This window comes from Oryza glaberrima, chromosome 12, assembly GCF_000147395.1.
Source record: "Oryza glaberrima chromosome 12, OglaRS2, whole genome shotgun sequence".
Classification (NCBI taxonomy): domain Eukaryota; kingdom Viridiplantae; phylum Streptophyta; class Magnoliopsida; order Poales; family Poaceae; genus Oryza; species Oryza glaberrima.
Window position 1 is genome coordinate 13,937,739 of NC_068337.1, and position 7,972 is coordinate 13,945,710.

Genomic DNA, 7,972 nt, shown 5'->3' on the forward strand with positions numbered 1-7,972 from the left:
GATTTACTATCTTTCTTATACTTGCCCAGGCTTCACAAAATTCCTAGCTCCGCCGCTGGATCTACATACGGCCTAAGGAGGATCTCCATCTGCATCATATGTGCTTCGGCATCGGGGAGACAGCTACTCGTTTTCATTCGATCGCTAATCTACTCAATGTTGGAATCGGCCAAGGATTGTAACGACATACACACTCCTTGGCAAACTAGCTGAAGCAAATAATTTCTGGACACACACAACAGCTTGTAAACGACGATGGTCTTTTCTTATCCACTTAGGACCCAACTCAGTACATTATATAACCTTTTATACAAAACAACTTAATTTGGCCACGTCATACGCGTACGCAGCACGCGGTCCACTAAATCTAGTCGCATGCGCTAAACTAATGGCCAAAAGACTCGTGCATATATATCTTTTTATAATGGATTATATTAACCCGGTCTCTACATCTTAGAAGGTGTATACAGCCCAGAAGACTCATGCATATGTAGCACTGACTAACTAACTAACTAGGTAGCTAATTAATCGATCGATGCATCCAGCCACTAAGAGCATCACCAACAGATTAGCAATAACTAGCCGCCAACCCGTGCGTTGCACGGGTTAATATTCAACAACACTGTATCGGTACTAACCTTTTCACAGTACTTCATATTGGTATCTGTAGTATATGCTTTGTGTGAAAACGTCCTAGCTGAATCTTGTTGACACTTTTGGGTATGCTAGCTTTGTTCAGTCAGCATTCCTGTTTATATTACTACATCATTAATTAATATTGGAGATGAGGTTTCTACCATAAGATGTATGATCATTGAACGTTATATTCCAGTAACTAAATATTTTTTATGGTAATTGGTATTTTTACAATATTTACAATTGAATAATGGATTTAATTAAACATTCACTGTCCGGTGAAAGAGACCTGTATCAGTGTTAGCATCCCTTAAGACTTCCATCACCAACTTTCTATCAACAGGCTGTTGAAGGGGAAAAAAGGCACTTCTCAATAAAAGTTATGCGACATTTAAACTAATGGAAGCATACCGTTTCAGAATTTTTAGGTCATTATATATATACAGAGAGAGAGAGCCAGACAAGGCATACCTTGACAATATGGAATTAAGCAGCCATGATGTTTTATTTTGCAGTTAAAACATGAAAAAAGGATTTGAGAATAGAACTAAGTGATGTTGTTCCTAATTAATATCACCCTTTTATTAAAATCTACATAATGAAAAGAAATAAAGGACAAAGTTATAATCTCACAGGAGGATATTGAAAATAACAACTAAAAGAGGACGTATAAAATCAATGTATGCCTTTGTAAACAATGTTAAACAGCATGTTAAACATTGACGGATTTAGTTGCCGATGATCCTTCGCTCGGAGTTTGGATCGGCACTGATCCGTGTAGAGCAACTCATCTTGTGCCGTCTTTCGTTGTCTATCTGCGCCTCTCTATCGATAAGTGCTACTATAGAGATATAGAACAATATACGATAACTGCTTTTTGGAGATAAACGTGTGGGTTTTGGAAAGAGCCCAGTACAAAGTAACGAATAGCATATTAGGCCATAATATCTGATCTACCGGTCAATGCTTTATTACTTGCCTAATAAATGGTTAGATCTTTCTGGTTAACGTGGGAGCTTGTAAAAAGTGCCCGATTAGTATAGATATAGATAGATAGATAGATAGATAGATAGATAGGTTTCCAAAATTTGATTTTTGGTTTGCTAAACTGAAAATAGCTTGTGAAAAAACTCATTCCTCCAAAGAGATAGCCTAAATTCAATCCAAAAAATTAACAATGAGCCCTTCTGTTAAATTACCGATAGAAATTTCCGCTTTTTTTTTCTTTCACGCACACAGAGAGCCCAACAGAAATTTCGGCGCTCGTGCGGGGAGGAGAGAGAAACACGCGAACTAGAGATTAAGAGAAACGCCGAAATTAACGTCATTTCCAGGATAACGAAAATGGGACGACCGAGTTCTGTTTTTCCGGAAGTTTAACAATCTGCGTGCCGATCGACTGCAGTCCAATTCAATTAATTTGTTTAGGAGTACTCGAGTTCTCTTCATAGCAAATAGCGATCAGCCATCTGCGACCGTGCCCGGTTCCGGCGTTCTGCTTCCGAACGAGGCAGGCAGTCGGCTGCAACAGCTATGGCTGATTTGCTGATTGCCGTGCGCCTGCGCACGTAATGCATTGTTGCTGTTGTCTTGCTGAATGCTGAACTGCACGGCCACGGAATTCAGGTGAGCAGCGGCTACACCAGCTGTCCTTTGCCATCGCCATATGAAAATTTATAAGAGAAATTTTTTTTATATGCCACTCAAAGTTTACGGATTTTCTTATATACAACTGGAAAGTTACTATTTACTTATATGCCATCCAATGAAAATTTTCATCCTTTATACTATCGAGGCCAAACTGATTTGATCTTGTCAGTTTTTTTTAACAAAATGACAAGACTAACCTTGTTTGTTCTTTTGACTTCCTCTATTCAACCATTATCCACATACAAACTTGAGCATAATGGTTTCACCCTACAATATTGATCTGTCATTATTGCTAGCTTATCTAACGTCATTGCAATTGTTATGAGTAGGTAAAAAATAAATGAAAAGATAGATTATTATTTGATATATCAGTAAAAAAATTAAATTCAAATTTGATCATCGCAAGTTGTAATGAAAAGAACAAATTTAGTTAAAAACTAGTAAACATGTGCTCATAACCAGATTTGTTTTTTTTAAAAAAATTGTAAAAGTGAAATTTAAACTTGCATATTTGTGTAGTGATATATCACATATTATTCTATGTCACTAAAAATATTTTATATAATTATTTGGATGACATGCAAAGAAATAAGTGGATATCCACTCGAGGGATTAAAAGGATAATATTGTACTTTTGCATCGATATTACACAAGATGATGTTATGGATGGCATATAGGGGAAGAAAAAAATTCAGCTAGTGGCATATAAAGGAATAACAACTTTTCAATGGCATATAAGGAAACTCATAAATTTTGAGTGACAAATAAGAAGTTATAAGGAATCCCAATTTATAATTATATGATTCTATCTGTAATCTTATGGTTGTTGACATGTAATTTTTTATTTATATTTGTAATCTTATAGTGTAATATATATGAGTTACACCACTATAAATAATGTTAGATTTTTTTCAGTTACCAGGCCATGTCGTCGAGAAAGTATGCATAGGATGAAATTGATATTGATACTATTATCATTGACTTCACATATAGAAAAGTCAGAAGAAAATTTTAAGGTAATATAGGCAATATTTTCTATATAAATATTATTTTTGAATGCTATTTAAAATGTTTACGGCAATAACTTATATATATATATATATAATATGAATATAAGTATATGTATTTATTGATTATTATAAGCAAGCTCTCTGCATTTATCATGAGATTGGAAGAAGACAGGAAGTATGTCTGTGTTTTCTATCTTGGTTTACAACAATCTGAATCAATCCAGACAATGTTACATATACGTGAATCCAGGCATACCAGCGTGATTGGCATGTTAATAATTTTGCACAAACCATCGGCTAAAATGTACTGCGCCATATGTACATCAGTGGAATCAGCCATGATCTTGCCAGGTACACGAGTCAATTAACACCCATTGATGAAGTCCCCCTTCTGGTAATCAGACCCAGTCCATTGCGCGTTACGCCGTAAGCCAGAAGAAGCCTTCAAGATGCATAAACTTGTTGGTGGTTGCCAAATCGGCAACATATCCTATGCACACATGTCCTCACGTGTACACACGTGCACACCAACTAAAAAATGTCACCAAAAAATCTAGAAAAAATCATACACATACTTTCAATTGTATTACACCTAGGGTTAAAATCTTAACGTCAAATTCATTATATTTTAGCCGTGACAAAAAAAACAAAAAATCTGACAGTTTTAAGGTTGCAATTTTGTCAGAATTTTATCTTTTTTGTTATTCTCTATGTAGAATGAATTTGAAGATGCGACTTTGCACGTAGATGTAATACTATTGAAAGTACATGTATGAATTTTCCTAGAATTTTTTGTGATAATTTTTAGTTGGTGTACATGGTGTGTACACGCGAGGGCCTGTGTGCATAGGATACGCTCCCTGCCAAATCAACATACCGACTTTTATGACAGTCTGAAGTTGTTTGTGAGGAGGCATAATGTTGAGACGACAGCTTACCATTTGTGTGTATGAGAACTCCTGATGCCTTCCAGTCCTACCTTCGGACTGGCTGCAGTGCATGAGCTTCTCTTGTAGTCTTGTTCATATGTCTTAACATCAGACAATTAAAACATGTTTGTTGCTATATCATTTCATCTGCTCTTTCATGGTGCACAGAAGTTAGCATGGTATCTCATACAGGAATTTACCGCCTGATTCTATGCCATAATTCAAAGACCTGCACTTGAGTTCAATGTGAATATCGGCCAATTCTGATTCTTTTCTCCCATCAAATGCAGGGGAAAAAACGGTGTAGTTAAAGGGTGATGATTCCACGTATTTATTCGAAGACCTGCTGGTTTGATTCCGATCTTTTTTTATCAAATGCAATGAAAAGAAAGGTGCAGTTACATATTTATGATGAATGGTACAAAACAAAAGGAATGCATGTACCGGAAGCTCATCCACACATCACTGGCAGGGCAATCAACCGGGAGGTACGCAAGGCGATGGTTTTATCAAGATCAACTGATGAATGATAAGCAGTTATATATAAATAAGGTTAATTAGATCCATATCATTGGAAATACGCCGATTCAGATAAATACCACTACAATTCATTTGTTATTGTCTACACTATTCGAATTCACACATAATTAGATAGATGGAAGATTAGAACTTGGACCATGTTAATTCATGAATTTTTCCTGATTCCATGTTTATATGCATAATTCTTGACTGATTTCTGTCAGGCAATTACAAAACCGCTAAATGGGATTAGCGGCGCTATAGCCTGCTATAGCCTTTCTTAGCCTCTACAGATACCAGCCTGTAAAAGCCATAGCAGGCTATTTTGAACATTGGTATCACCAGCACCTTCGCATCTTCTTCATTCGTCCAACCTCGTCGTTTTCTTTTCTTCTCTCCCCGTCCTATCGAGGTCTTGAGGACCGAAGCTAGCAGCCGACGACAGCTCGTGGCGGCGCACTCGGCATACGCCATATCGACGCGGAACACCATCACGGTGGCACTCCTCGCGGCCCCGCGTCCCGCCTCATCTTCTCGGGCGGTGTCGGCCAGCGGCGGCACCGTCGCTGATATATAACATACATAATATGATCCTTACTAAAGGCACTGTTGACAGTTGTTACTGAGTCCTACTAGGCTCGAGAGATGATCAGGAAAGAATTCGGCATGTTGTATATCTTCCATAGTAGAACAGGACCCGGTGCCTCCCAACCCTAGCTACCATGTCAACAAGAAGCCGTTGGAGTGGTCATCATCTCAGCTCTTCTTCATCTCTTCCTCAGCCTGTACTCCTTGCCTGGTCTAGTCCTTTATATGTAGAGCAAACAGAACAAGATCATATTGAGCATTAATTTATTAGAGAGAACTACAAGTCATCAATTAGGCATATGTACATCGACGCACTATCCATCTATAAAACCAACTTTCATTCATTGCAAAGAAAGAAACCGTCGTATTATAAAATTTCATAGGCGCAAATAACTAGAGTAATTCTCAAATTTATTTAGTTAAATATGTAATTGAATTAAAGAACCCTTTAAGTACTCCATCTTACATCTCTAGGGCTTAGTGCCATTATAAAACCCTAAATGTTGATTGTTTAGTGATTTATTATATTAATGGAAAATATCACATTATTACACAAATGATTTTTCTAGACGAGCCCTTAAATAGGTTGCAGGCATGTCATAAGTGTTTGCATCTGCAAAAATCGACCGAAATTTTCACATACCTCTCCTTAAGAGACCTGCATGTAGAAAACAATTTTTTCAAGCTGGACTCTTAATAGATCCGCACGAAAAAAGGGTATTTTCGCATGTGGTCCTTAACACACCTGCATGTAAAAATCCCCGACCTTTTTTATTCTCCACTTCTCTCCCCCACCTCCTCTCCCCTCTCCTCCCTCACGATTGTAGGCTTCGGCGGCAGCGGTGATGGCGACAGCGACGTGAGGGCATCCTAGCCATCCTCCTCTCCATCTCCTCCCCGCCCACCCCCCCAAAGGGCAGCGAAGGGATGGGTAGGGTGGAGGATGCGTGTGAGGCGGAGAAGGGCGAAGGATTTCCGTGACGGCGAGCGTCCTGGCCATCCTCTTCTTCTTGACCACTTTTTTCCCCTCTCCTCCTCCCGAGGATGCTCACGACGGTGGGTGAGAGCGATGGCGGGCGTCCTGGTCATCATCTTCTCTCCCAATCCTCCTCTCCCCTTTCCACCCTGCCGACGGCGGTGGAGGGCTCGGGCTGTGGGTGAGGGTGGAGGAGGCTCGCTATGGCAGCGGCGGCCCTCTCCTGCGCGGATCCAGCGGTGGCGGCCTTCCTCCGTGACGAGGACAACCTCGGCGACCTCGACGGCGATGATGAATACCTCAGAAACCGTTCCCAACAGATTCCAAGGTAAATACAGTGCTAATGCACATGCTTATGGAGTATTCTCACTGGTAAAAGAAAGGGGTAACTGAACTTATCATTTTGTGCAGTCATTAAAACAAAATCTTTTGCACCAACCACTTCATGCAATCATCAAAACAAAATGTCATAGTTTCCTGAACCACCTATATGCAACGAATTGAACAACCAAACGAATCCTTGTTCAGTCTGGCAAGATTAGCCTGGATGCATAGCTCATACGGGTGAGGCTAGAGTAGTGCAGACAACAATACAGATTCCGTGTGTTCTTTGCTAACCATTTCCAGGTTTTCATACTTTTTTGAGCTGATATTTCCAGGATATTCGGTAGACATAATTAATTACATGTCGTATATCCATTGTAAAATCAGATTATGTATATTGTATCTGTTCACCTTACACTAATGGGTCTTCGTCGCACGATGGCTGCTCACCTCTTCGCTCTTGCAATTGGGTTGTTGCTATTACGGGTTGGCAAGTAAGTCCGATCCTTACCTGACCATTTTTACTCTCCCAATCCTTAACTGATAGAAATCATGTGCTCCTGCATCTACCAGGTCTATCTCTTGTTAAAGAACATACATCACAAGGAAGCTCATCGAAAGTCATGTACTTCTACAGTTCATGAGGCGTACTGTTATGAACTTATGATATGCTTAGCTAAGAACTTCTGAGAAGAACAGGACTCAAAATCTGTAGCTCTTTGTTTTTTTTTTTGAAATGTATGTATTTATTCACTACTTTAGAATGCCTGATTGGGTTACCTATGGCTGATAAGCCCTTAATAAAATGAATATGAGGCAATCAAAAATACTTATAGGTAAAACTTTTATGTCTGCGTCATTTCACAGATGCTGAAAAATAAACTACGATTAAAAAAACCAAAAAATCAATGTAATGTTAAGTTTTAAAACTTAAATATATTTTTTTGTAGTCGATAAGAAAACACAGAGGGTGACAGTAATTAATTTCATGATTGTATATGCCTTGGTCATCTTGCTAATGGCCGGATTCTTGCATTTTCACCTTTAGACCATAATACTAATCGTCCTAGAAGTTACCCTAGTAAAAAGACCGGACAATCCAGAGAGTTAAAGCGGACCAGGATCAGCAGGTTGTTCGACTGGTGAACCAGTGAACTAATAAGGTCACAGGGTCAATCACCGTTCCAGGGTTCTTTTACTGCTCTTGTTTGTTCTTAATTAGTTTGTGAATTGCCATTGGTGAATTGACATGGGAAAAGAGGATGAACTGAGTAAGAGCAATTCTATAACATAAATTAATATTGCTCATAGATATTAGGCAAATTTTGCTACAGGACACT

At 38.8% G+C, this 7,972-nt stretch overlaps 1 long non-coding RNA gene across 1 annotated transcript; it reads left to right on the forward strand.

Annotated features, from left to right (window-relative positions):
* The first annotated feature begins 6,022 nt into the window (after positions 1-6,022).
* Positions 6,023-7,442, forward strand: LOC127758163 (uncharacterized). The gene is made up of 3 exons (XR_008013638.1): positions 6,023-6,636; positions 7,020-7,126; positions 7,206-7,442. It is a non-coding gene; the product is annotated as an uncharacterized LOC127758163 (long non-coding RNA).
* Positions 7,443-7,972: the final 530 nt, after the last annotated feature.